Consider the following 12,640-nt stretch of genomic DNA (forward strand, 5'->3'; position numbering starts at 1 on the left):
TCAGAATATGACAATTCATATGACATTAAACTTGGTTGCTTTCGCATGCCCGGAATACCTCGGGTTCTGGGTATGTCAGTGGCCTCAATTTATTATTAAAATATTCACCAGATCCGGACCAGCAGAATGAGATAACTTTCATACCTCTCATATGAACGGTATTCCTTACACAGGCTAAAAATTATATACAGCATTAATTTTCTCTCTGCTTCCAACAGTCGAGCAGTCTGGCCTCCTGCGGAGGTTATCCTGTCTCTTCAAAGGTCGGTAACACTTGCCATTTGGGGCTTACTGCTGGAGAGCTTCCACACCTCGGTGTCACTGGCCCAAGAAGGGACTTCTTTGATAAAGTTAATTTAAACAAACATGCCTTCACTGGTCAACAAACGTACTTCATGAAAAGGGTTCCTGTAGCAGCTATGAAACCAGAGACTCCCAGACTCCCATTGCAACGCAATGACAATTGGTGCAGTAAACAGATTGTGTTTTCTGGTTTCACGGCTCTTCTGTGACAGTTGGTGACACAGATCTCTGCTCTTCAGTGTTCCCTGGCAGTCTAGTAGTCGGTGACACAGATCTCTGCTCTTCAGTGTTCCCTGGCAGTCTAGTAGTCGGTGACACAGATCTCTGCTCTTCAGTGTTCCCTGGCAGTCTAGTAGTCGGTGACACAGATCTCTGCTCTTCAGTGTTCCCTGGCAGTCTAGTAGTCGGTGACACAGATCTCTGCTCTTCAGTGTTCCCTGGCAGTCTAGTAGTCAGTGACAGATCTCTGCTCTTCAGTGTTCCCTGGCAGTCTAGTAGTCGGTGACACAGATCTCTGCTCTTCAGTGTTCCCTGGCAGTCTAGTAGTCGGTGACACAGATCTCTGCTCTTCAGTGTTCCCTGCCAGTCTAGTAGTCAGTGACACAGATCTCTGCTCCTCAGTGTTCCCTGGCAGTCTAGTAGTCGGTGACACAGATCTCTGCTCTTCAGTGTTCCCTGGCAGTCTAGTAGTCAGTGACAGATCTCTGCTCCTCAGTGTTCCCTGGCAGTCTAGTAGTCGGTGACACAGATCTCTGCTCTTCAGTGTTCCCTGGCAGTCTAGTAGTCGGTGACAGATCTCTTCTCTTCAGTGTTCCCTGGCAGTCCAGTAGTCGGTGACACAGATCTCTGCTCTTCAGTGTTCCCTGGCAGTCTAGTAGTCGGTGACAGATCTCTGCTCTTCAGTGTTCCCTGTCAGTCTAGTATTCGCGACACAGATCTCTGCTCTTCAGTGTTCCCTGGCAGTCTAGTATTCGGTGACAAAGATCTCAGTGCCTCAGTGTTTCCTGGCAGTCTAGTAGTTGGTGACACAGATCTCTGCTCCTCAGTGTTCCCTGGCAGTCTAGTAGTCGGTGACACAGATCTCTGCTCTTCAGTGTTCCCTGGCAGTCTAGTAGTCGGTGACAGATCTCTGCTCTTCAGTGTTCCCTGGCAGTCTAGTAGTCAGTGACATAGATCTCTGCTCCTCAGTGTTCCCTGGCAGTCTAGTAGTCGGTGACACAGATCTCTGCTCCTCAGTGTTCCCTGGCAGTCTAGTAGTCGGTGACAGATCTCTGCTCTTCAGTGTTCCCTGGCAGTCTAGTAGTCAGTGACACAGATCTCTGCTCCTCAGTGTTCCCTGGCAGTCTAGTAGTCGGTGACACAGATCTCTGCTCCTCAGTGTTCCCTGGCAGTCTAGTAGTCGGTGACACAGATCTCTGCTCCTCAGTGTTCCCTGGCAGTCTAGTAGTCGGTGACAGATCTCTGCTCTTCAGTGTTCCCTGGCAGTCTAGTAGTCGGTGACACAGATCTCTGCTCCTCAGTGTTCCCTGGCAGTCTAGTAGTCGGTGACACAGATCTCTGCTCCTCAGTGTTCCCTGGCAGTCTAGTAGTCGGTGACACAGATCTCTGCTCCTCAGTGTTCCCTGGCAGTCTAGTAGTCGGTGACAGATCTCTGCTCTTCAGTGTTCCCTGGCAGTCTAGTAGTCAGTGACACAGATCTCTGCTCCTCAGTGTTCCCTGGCAGTCTAGTAGTCGGTGACACAGATCTCTGCTCCTCAGTGTTCCCTGGCAGTCTAGTAGTCGGTGACAGATCTCTGCTCCTCAGTGTTCCCTGGCAGTCTAGTAGTCAGTGACAGATCTCTGCTCTTCAGTGTTCCCTGCCAGTCTAGTAGTCGGTGACACAGATCTCTGCTCCTCAGTGTTCCCTGGCAGTCTAGTAGTCAGTGACAGATCTCTGCTCTTCAGTGTTCCCTGCCAGTCTAGTAGTCGGTGACACAGATCTCTGCTCCTCAGTGTTCCCTGGCAGTCTAGTAGTCAGTGACAGATCTCTGCTCTTCAGTGTTCCCTGCCAGTCTAGTAGTCGGTGACACAGATCTCTGCTCTTCAGTGTTCCCTGGCAGTCTAGTAGTCGGTGACACAGATCTCTGCTCTTCAGTGTTCCCTGGCAGTCTAGTAGTCGGTGACACAGATCTCTGCTCTTCAGTGTTCCCTGGCAGTCTAGTAGTCGGTGACACAGATCTCTGCTCTTCAGTGTTCCCTGGCAGTCTAGTAGTCGGTGACACAGATCTCTGCTCTTCAGTGTTCCCTGGCAGTCTAGTAGTCTGTGACACAGATCTCTGCTCCTCAGTGTTCCCTTGCAGTCTAGTAGTCAGTGACAGATCTCTGCTCTTCAGTGTTCCCTGGCAGTCTAGTAGTCGGTGACACAGATCTCTGCTCTTCAGTGTTCCCTGGCAGTCTAGTAGTCGGTGACACAGATCTCTGCTCTTCAGTGTTCCCTGGCAGTCTAGTAGTCGGTGACACAGATCTCTGCTCTTCAGTGTTCCCTGGCAGTCTAGTAGTCGGTGACACAGATCTCTGCTCTTCAGTGTTCCCTGGCAGTCTAGTAGTCGGTGACACAGATCTCTGCTCTTCAGTGTTCCCTGGCAGTCTAGTAGTCGGTGACACAGATCTCTGCTCTTCAGTGTTCCCTGGCAGTCTAGTAGTCGGTGACACAGATCTCTGCTCTTCAGTATTCCCTGGCAGTCTAGTAGTCGGTGACACAGATCTCTGCTCTTCAGTGTTCCCTGGCAGTCTAGTAGTCAGTGACAGATCTCTGCTCCTCAGTGTTCCCTGGCAGTCTAGTGGTCAGTGACAGATCTCTGCTCTTCAGTGTTCCCTGGCAGTCTAGTAGTTGGTGACACAGATCTCTGCTCTTCAGTGTTCCTTGGCAGTCTAGTAGTCTGTGACAGATCTCTGCTCCTCAGTGTTCCCTGGCAGTCTAGTAGTCGGTGACAGATCTCTGCTCCTCAGTTTTCCCTGGCAGTCTAGTAGTCAGTGACAGAGATCTCTGCTCTTCAGTGTTCCTTGGCAGTCTAGTAGTCGGTGACACAGATCTCTGCTCCTCAGTGTTCCCTGGCAGTCTAGTAGTCGGTGACAGATCTCTGCTCCTCAGTGTTTCCTGGCAGTCTAGTAGTTGGTGACACAGATCTCTGCTCTTCAGTGTTCCCTGGCAGTCTAGTAGTCGGTGACACAGATCTCTGCTCCTCAGTGTTCCCTGGCAGTCTAGTAGTCGGTGACAGATCTCTGCTCCTCAGTGTTCCCTGGCAGTCTAGTAGTCTGTGACAGATCTCTGCTCCTAAGTGTTCCCTGGCAGTCTAGTAGTCGGTGACAGATCTCTGCTCCTCAGTGTTCCCTGGCAGTCTAGTAGTCGGTGACAGATCTCTGCTCCTCAGTGTTCCCTGGCAGTCTAGTAGTCTGTGACACAGATCTCTACTCTTCAGTGTTCCCTGGCAGTCTAGTAGTCGGTGACACAGATCTCTGCTCTTCAGTGTTCTCTGGCAGTCTAGTAGTTGGTGACACAGATCTCTGCTCCTCAGTGTTCCCTGGCAGTCTAGTAGTTGGTGACACAGATCTCTGCTCTTCAGTGTTCCCTGGCAGTCTAGTAGTCAGTGACAGATCTCTGCTCTTCAGTGTTCCCTGGCAGTCTAGTAGTTGGTGACACAGATCTCTGCTCTTCAGTGTTTCCTGGTAGTCGGTGACACAGATCTCTGCTCCTCGGTGTTCCCTGGCGGTCTAGTAGTCGGTGACAGATCTCTGCTCTTCAGTGTTCCTTGGCAGTCTAGTAGTCTGTGACAGATCTCTGCTCCTCAGTGTTCCCTGGCAGTCTAGTAGTCGGTGACAGATCTCTGCTCCTCAGTGTTCCCTGGCAGTCTAGTAGTCAGTGACAGATCTCTGCTCTTCAGTGTTCCCTGGCAGTCTAGTAGTCGGTGACACAGATCTCTGCTCTTCAGTGTTCCCTGGCAGTCTAGTAGTCGGTGACACAGATCTCTGCTCTTCAGTGTTCCCTGGCAGTCTAGTAGTCGGTGACAGATCTCTGCTCTTCAGTGTTCCCTGCCAGTCTAGTAGTCAGTGACACAGATCTCTGCTCCTCAGTGTTCCCTGGCAGTCTAGTAGTCAGTGACAGATCTCTGCTCCTCAGTGTTCCCTGGCAGTCTAGTAGTCAGTGACAGATCTCTGCTCTTCAGTGTTCCCTGGCAGTCTAGTAGTCGGTGACAGATCTCTGCTCTTCAGTGTTCCCTGCCAGTCTAGTAGTCAGTGACACAGATCTCTGCTCTTCAGTGTTCCCTGGCAGTCTAGTAGTCAGTGACAGATCTCTGCTCTTCAGTGTTCCCTGCCAGTCTAGTAGTCAGTGACACAGATCTCTGCTCTTCAGTGTTCCCTGGCAGTCTAGTAGTCAGTGACAGATCTCTGCTCCTCAGTGTTCCCTGGCAGTCTAGTAGTCGGTGACACAGATCTCTGCTCTTCAGTGTTCCCTGGCAGTCTAGTAGTCGGTGACAGATCTCTGCTCCTCAGTGTTCCCTGGCAGTCTAGTAGTCGGTGACAGATCTCTGCTCCTCAGTGTTCCCTGGCAGTCTAGTAGTTGGTGACACAGATCTCTGCTCCTCGGTGTTCCCTGGCAGTCTAGTAGTCGGTGACACAGATCTCTGCTCTTCAGTGTTCCCTGGCAGTCTAGTAGTCGGTGACACAGATCTCTGCTCTTCAGTGTTCCCTGGCAGTCTAGTAGTCGGTGACACAGATCTCTGCTCTTCAGTGTTCCCTGGCAGTCTAGTAGTCGGTGACACAGATCTCTGCTCCTCAGTGTTCCCTGGCAGTCTAGTAGTTGGTGACACAGCTCTCTGCTCTTCAGTGTTCCCTGGCAGTCTAGTAGTCGGTGACACAGATCTCTGCTCCTCAGTGTTCCCTGGCAGTCTAGTAGTTGGTGACACAGATCTCTGCTCTTCAGTGTTCCCTGGCAGTCTAGAAGTCTGTGACACAGATCTCTGCTCCTCAGTGTTCCCTGGCAGTCTAGTAGTCGGTGACAGATCTCTGCTCTTCAGTGTTCCCTGGCAGTCTAGTAGTTGGTGACACAGATCTCTGCTCTTCAGTGTTCCCTGGCAGTCTAGTAGTCGGTGACAGATCTCTGCTCTTCAGTGTTCCCTGGCAGTCTAGTAGTCGGTGACAGATCTCTGCTCCTCAGTGTTCCCTGGCAGTCTAGTAGTCAGTGACAGATCTCTGCTCTTCAGTGTTCCCTGGCAGTCTAGTAGTCGGTGACACAGATCTCTGCTCCTCAGTGTTCCCTGGCAGTCTAGTAGTCAGTGACAGATCTCTGCTCTTCAGTGTTCCCTGGCAGTCTAGTAGTTGGTGACAGATCTCTGCTCTTCAGTGTTCCCTGGCAGTCTAGTAGTTGGTGACACAGATCTCTGCTCTTCAGTGTTCCCTGGCAGTCTAGTAGTTGGTGACACAGATCTCTGCTTTTCAGTGTTCCCTGGCAGTCTAGAAGTCTGTGACACAGATCTCTGCTCCTCAGTGTTCCCTGGCAGTCTAGTAGTCGGTGACAGATCTCTGCTCTTCAGTGTTCCCTGGCAGTCTAGTAGTTGGTGACACAGATCTCTGCTCTTCAGTGTTCCCTGGCAGTCTAGTAGTCGGTGACAGATCTCTGCTCTTCAGTGTTCCCTGGCAGTCTAGTAGTTGGTGACACAGATCTCTGCTTTTCAGTGTTCCCTGGCAGTCTAGAAGTCAGTGACACAGATCTCTGCTCCTCAGTGTTCCCTGGCAGTCTAGTAGTCGGTGACAGATCTCTGCTCCTCAGTGTTTCCTGGCAGTCTAGTAGTTGGTGACACAGATCTCTGCTCTTCAGTGTTCCCTGGCAGTCTAGTAGTCGGTGACACAGATCTCTGCTCCTCAGTGTTCCCTGGCAGTCTAGTAGTCGGTGACAGATCTCTGCTCCTCAGTGTTCCCTGGCAGTCTAGTAGTCTGTGACAGATCTCTGCTCCTAAGTGTTCCCTGGCAGTCTAGTAGTCGGTGACAGATCTCTGCTCCTCAGTGTTCCCTGGCAGTCTAGTAGTCGGTGACAGATCTCTGCTCCTCAGTGTTCCCTGGCAGTCTAGTAGTCTGTGACACAGATCTCTACTCTTCAGTGTTCCCTGGCAGTCTAGTAGTCGGTGACACAGATCTCTGCTCTTCAGTGTTCTCTGGCAGTCTAGTAGTTGGTGACACAGATCTCTGCTCCTCAGTGTTCCCTGGCAGTCTAGTAGTTGGTGACACAGATCTCTGCTCTTCAGTGTTCCCTGGCAGTCTAGTAGTCAGTGACAGATCTCTGCTCTTCAGTGTTCCCTGGCAGTCTAGTAGTTGGTGACACAGATCTCTGCTCTTCAGTGTTTCCTGGCAGTCTGGTAGTCGGTGACACAGATCTCTGCTCCTCGGTGTTCCCTGGCGGTCTAGTAGTCGGTGACAGATCTCTGCTCTTCAGTGTTCCTTGGCAGTCTAGTAGTCTGTGACAGATCTCTGCTCCTCAGTGTTCCCTGGCAGTCTAGTAGTCGGTGACAGATCTCTGCTCCTCAGTGTTCCCTGGCAGTCTAGTAGTCAGTGACAGATCTCTGCTCTTCAGTGTTCCCTGGCAGTCTAGTAGTCGGTGACACAGATCTCTGCTCTTCAGTGTTCCCTGGCAGTCTAGTAGTCGGTGACACAGATCTCTGCTCTTCAGTGTTCCCTGGCAGTCTAGTAGTCAGTGACAGATCTCTGCTCCTCAGTGTTCCCTGGCAGTCTAGTAGTCGGTGACACAGATCTCTGCTCTTCAGTGTTCCCTGGCAGTCTAGTAGTCGGTGACAGATCTCTGCTCTTCAGTGTTCCCTGCCAGTCTAGTAGTCAGTGACACAGATCTCTGCTCTTCAGTGTTCCCTGGCAGTCTAGTAGTCAGTGACAGATCTCTGCTCCTCAGTGTTCCCTGGCAGTCTAGTAGTCAGTGACAGATCTCTGCTCTTCAGTGTTCCCTGGCAGTCTAGTAGTCGGTGACAGATCTCTGCTCTTCAGTGTTCCCTGCCAGTCTAGTAGTCAGTGACACAGATCTCTGCTCTTCAGTGTTCCCTGGCAGTCTAGTAGTCAGTGACAGATCTCTGCTCCTCAGTGTTCCCTGGCAGTCTAGTAGTCAGTGACACAGATCTCTGCTCTTCAGTGTTCCCTGGCAGTCTAGTAGTCAGTGACAGATCTCTGCTCTTCAGTGTTCCCTGCCAGTCTAGTAGTCGGTGACACAGATCTCTGCTCTTCAGTGTTCCCTGGCAGTCTAGTAGTCGGTGACACAGATCTCTGCTCTTCAGTGTTCCCTGGCAGTCTAGTAGTCGGTGACACAGATCTCTGCTCCTCAGTGTTCCCTGGCAGTCTAGTAGTCAGTGACAGATCTCTGCTCTTCAGTGTTCCCTGGCAGTCTAGTAGTTGGTGACACAGATCTCTGCTCCTCAGTGTTCCCTGGCAGTCTAGTAGTCGGTGACACAGATCTCTGCTCTTCAGTGTTCCCTGGCAGTCTAGTAGTTGGTGACACAGCTCTCTGCTCTTCAGTGTTCCCTGGCAGTCTAGTAGTCGGTGACACAGATCTCTGCTCCTCAGTGTTCCCTGGCAGTCTAGTAGTTGGTGACACAGATCTCTGCTCTTCAGTGTTCCCTGGCAGTCTAGTAGTTGGTGACACAGATCTCTGCTCTTCAGTGTTCCCTGGCAGTCTAGTAGTCGGTGACACAGATCTCTGCTCTTCAGTGTTCCCTGGCAGTCTAGTAGTTGGTGACACAGATCTCTGCTCCTCAGTGTTCCCTGGCAGTCTAGTAGTCGGTGACACAGATCTCTGCTCTTCAGTGTTCCCTGGCAGTCTAGTAGTTGGTGACACAGATCTCTGCTCTTCAGTGTTCCCTGGCAGTCTAGTAGTCGGTGACACAGATCTCTGCTCCTCAGTGTTCCCTGGCAGTCTAGTAGTTGGTGACACAGATCTCTGCTCTTCAGTGTTCCCTGGCAGTCTAGTAGTCGGTGACAGATCTCTGCTCTTCAGTGTTCCCTGGCAGTCTAGTAGTTGGTGACACAGATCTCTGCTCTTCAGTGTTCCCTGCCAGTCTAGTAGTCGGTGACACAGATCTCTGCTCCTCAGTGTTCCCTGGCAGTCTAGTAGTCGGTGACACAGATCTCTGCTCTTCAGTGTTCCCTGGCAGTCTAGTAGTCGGTGACACAGATCTCTGCTCTTCAGTGTTCCCTGGCAGTCTAGTAGTCTGTGACACAGATCTCTGCTCCTCAGTGTTCCCTGGCAGTCTAGTAGTCGGTGACACAGATCTCTGCTCCTCAGTGTTCCTTGGCAGTCTAGTAGTTGGTGACACAGATCTCTGCTCTTCAGTGTTCCCTGGCAGTCTAGTAGTCTGTGACACAGATCTCTGCTCTTCAGTGTTCCCTGGCAGTCTAGTAGTCTGTGACACAGATCTCTGCTCCTCAGTGTTCCCTGGCAGTCTAGTAGTCGGTGACACAGATCTCTGCTCCTCAGTGTTCCCTGGCAGTCTAGTAGTCGGTGACACAGATCTCTGCTCCTCAGTGTTCCCTGGCAGTCTAGTAGTCGGTGACACAGATCTCTGCTCCTCAGTGTTCCCTGGCAGTCTAGTAGTCGGTGACAGATCTCTGCTCCTCAGTGTTCCCTGGCAGTCTAGTAGTTGGTGACACAGATCTCTGCTCTTCAGTGTTCCCTGGCAGTCTAGTAGTCGGTGACACAGATCTCTGCTCCTCAGTGTTCCCTGGCAGTCTAGTAGTTGGTGACACAGATCTCTGCTCTTCAGTGTTCCCTGGCAGTCTAGTAGTTGGTGACACAGATCTCTGCTCCTCAGTGTTCCCTGGCAGTCTAGTAGTCGGTGACACAGATCTCTGCTCTTCAGTGTTCCCTGGCAGTCTAGTAGTTGGTGACAGATCTCTGCTCTTCAGTGTTCCCTGGCAGTCTAGTAGTCGGTGACACAGATCTCTGCTCCTCAGTGTTCCCTGGCAGTCTAGTAGTTGGTGACAGATCTCTGCTCTTCAGTGTTCCCTGGCAGTCTAGTAGTCGGTGACACAGATCTCTGCTCCTCAGTGTTCCCTGGCAGTCTAGTAGTCGGTGACACAGATTTCTGCTCTTCAGTGTTCCCTGCCAGTCTAGTAGTCGGTGACACAGATCTCTGCTCTTCAGTGTTCCCTGGCAGTCTAGTAGTTGGTGACACAGATCTCTGCTCTTCAGTGTTCCCTGGCAGTCTAGTAGTCGGTGACACAGATCTCTGCTCCTCAGTGTTCCCTGGCAGTCTAGTAGTTGGTGACACAGATCTCTGCTCTTCAGTGTTCCCTGGCAGTCTAGTAGTTGGTGACACAGATCTCTGCTCTTCAGTGTTCCCTGGCAGTCTAGTAGTCGGTGACACAGATCTCTGCTCTTCAGTGTTCCCTGGCAGTCTAGTAGTCGGTGACACAGATCTCTGCTCTTCAGTGTTCCCTGGCAGTCTAGTAGTCGGTGACAGATCTCTGCTCCTCAGTGTTCCCTGGCAGTCTAGTAGTTGGTGACACAGATCTCTGCTCTTCAGTGTTCCCTGGCAGTCTAGTAGTTGGTGACACAGATCTCTGCTCTTCAGTGTTCCCTGGCAGTCTAGTAGTCGGTGACACAGATCTCTGCTCCTCAGTGTTCCCTGGCAGTCTAGTAGTTGGTGACACAGATCTCTGCTCTTCAGTGTTCCCTGGCAGTCTAGTAGTTGGTGACACAGATCTCTGCTCTTCAGTGTTCCCTGGCAGTCTAGTAGTCGGTGACACAGATCTCTGCTCCTCAGTGTTCCCTGGCAGTCTAGTAGTCGGTGACACAGATTTCTGCTCTTCAGTGTTCCCTGCCAGTCTAGTAGTCGGTGACACAGATCTCTGCTCTTCAGTGTTCCCTGGCAGTCTAGTAGTTGGTGACACAGATCTCTGCTCTTCAGTGTTCCCTGGCAGTCTAGTAGTCGGTGACACAGATCTCTGCTCCTCAGTGTTCCCTGGCAGTCTAGTAGTCGGTGACAGATCTCTGCTCTTCAGTGTTCCCTGCAGTCTAGTAGTCGGTGACACAGCTCTCTGCTCTTCAGTGTTCCCTGGCAGTCTAGTAGTCAGTGACAGATCTCTGCTCTTCAGTGTTCCCTGGCAGTCTAGTAGTCAGTGACAGATCTCTGCTCCTCAGTGTTCCCTGGCAGTCTAGTAGTTGGTGACACAGATCTCTGCTCTTCAGTGTTCCCTGGCAGTCTAGTAGTCGGTGACAGATCTCTGCTCTTCAGTGTTCCTTGGCAGTCTTGTAGTCGGTGACACAGATCTCTGCTCCTCAGTGTTCCCTGGCAGTCTAGTAGTTGGTGACAGATCTCTGCTCTTCAGTGTTCCCTGGCAGTCCAGTAGTCGGTGACACAGATCTCTGCTCCTCGGTGTTCCCTGGCAGTCTAGTAGTTGGTGACAGATCTCTGCTCTTCAGTGTTCCCTGGCAGTCCAGTAGTCGGTGACACAGACCTCTGCTCTTCAGTGTTCCCTGGCAGTCTAGTAGTCAGTGACAGATCTCTGCTCTTCAGTGTTCCCTGGCAGTCTAGTAGTCAGTGACAGATCTCTGCTCCTCAGTGTTCCCTGGCAGTCTAGTAGTCTGTGACACAGATCTCTGCTCTTCAGTGTTCCCTGGCAGTCTAGTAGTCGGTGACAGATCTCTGCTCTTCAGTGTTCCCTGCCAGTCTAGTAGTCGGTGACAGATCTCTGCTCTTCAGTGTTCCCTGGCAGTCTAGTAGTCAGTGACAGATCTCTGCTCTTCAGTGTTCCCTGCCAGTCTAGTAGTCGGTGACGCAGATGTTAGTGCTTTAGAGTTCCCTGGTGGTCTAGTGGTTAGGATTCGGCGCTCTCACCGCCGCGGCCCGGGTTCGATTCCCGGTCAGGGAAAGATATTTTGAACTGCGTGTCTCTTCTATTCACATTTCTACACATTGCTTTTTTTGTATTGGGAGGTGGTGTGGCTACAAGAGGGTAACGTCCAAAGGAGGGGCTTCTCCGCATAACACAGCCGTCTCCTGATGTCACAGCTTGGTCATGTGACTGCTGCAGGGGGGGGGGGGGGGGGGGGGAAGCTGCAGAACAATGTTTATATGGCTATGAGGTGCTCACACTGCTGTGTGCTATTCCTGCATGTTGCTTTATTTCTGTGACCTCCGATCTCTGCCGCCGGTATCTGCTGAGGGATGTGTGATCCTCCTCTGATCTCTGCCGCCGGTATCTGCTGAGGGATGTGTGATCCTCTGATCTCTGCCGCCGGTATCTGCTGAGGGATGTGTGATCCTCCCCTGATCTCTGCCGCCGGTATCTGCTGAGGGATGTGTGATCCTCCCCTGATCTCTGCCGCCGGTATCTGCTGAGGGATGTGTGATCCTCCCCTGATCTCTGCCGCCGGTATCTGCTGAGGGATGTGTGATCCTCTGATCTCTGCCGCCGGTATCTGCTGAGGGATGTGTGATCCTCTGATCTCTGCCGCTGGTATCTGCTGAGGGTTGTGTGATCCTCCTCTGATCTCTGCCGCCGGTATCTGCTGAGGGATGTGTGATCCTCCCCTGATCTCTGCCGCCGGTATCTGCTGAGGGATGTGTGATCCTCCCCTGATCTCTGCCGCCGGTATCTGCTGAGGGATGTGTGATCCTCCCCTGATCTCTGCCGCCGGTATCTGCTGAGGGATGTGTGATCCTCCCCTGATCTCTGCCGCCGGTATCTGCTGAGGGATGTGTGATCCTCTGATCTCTGCCGCCGGTATCTGCTGAGGGATGTGTGATCCTCTGATCTCTGCCGCCGGTATCTGCTGAGGGATGTGTGATCCTCTGATCTCTGCCGCCGGTATCTGCTGAGGGATGTGTGATCCTCTGATCTCTGCCGCCGGTATCTGCTGAGGGATGTGTGATCCTCTGATCTCTGCCGCCGGTATCTGCTGAGGGATGTGTGATCCTCTGATCTCTGCCGCCGGTATCTGCTGAGGGATGTGTGATCCTCTGATCTCTGCCGCCGGTATCTGCTGAGGGATGTGTGATCCTCTGATCTCTGCCGCCGGTATCTGCTGAGGGATGTGTGATCCTCCCCTGATCTCTGCCGCCGGTATCTGCTGAGGGATGTGTGATCCTCCCCTGATCTCTGCCGCCGGTATCTGCTGAGGGATGTGTGATCCTCCCCTGATCTCTGCCGCCGGTATCTGCTGAGGGATGTGTGATCCTCCTCTGATCTCTGCCGCCGGTATCTGCAGAGGGTTGTGTGATCCTCTGATCTCTGCCGCCGGTATCTGCTGAGGGATGTGTGATCCTCTGATCTCTGCCGCCGGTATCTGCTGAGGGTTATGTGA

General features: G+C 52.1%; 1 protein-coding gene and 1 non-coding gene across 3 annotated transcripts in view; both read left to right on the forward strand.

The window, feature by feature from the left end:
- SRPX2 (sushi repeat containing protein X-linked 2) overlaps nucleotides 1–12,640 on the forward strand; it is a 201,481-nt gene that overhangs the window by 49,783 nt on the left and 139,058 nt on the right. The gene's annotated exons all lie outside the window — the stretch shown is intronic.
- On the forward strand, nucleotides 11,134–11,205 carry TRNAE-CUC (transfer RNA glutamic acid (anticodon CUC)). The gene has a single exon. It is a non-coding gene; the product is annotated as a tRNA-Glu (tRNA).

Source organism: Hyperolius riggenbachi, chromosome 8 (genome assembly GCF_040937935.1).
Source record: "Hyperolius riggenbachi isolate aHypRig1 chromosome 8, aHypRig1.pri, whole genome shotgun sequence".
In the NCBI taxonomy this organism is placed as follows: Eukaryota; Metazoa; Chordata; class Amphibia; order Anura; family Hyperoliidae; genus Hyperolius; species Hyperolius riggenbachi.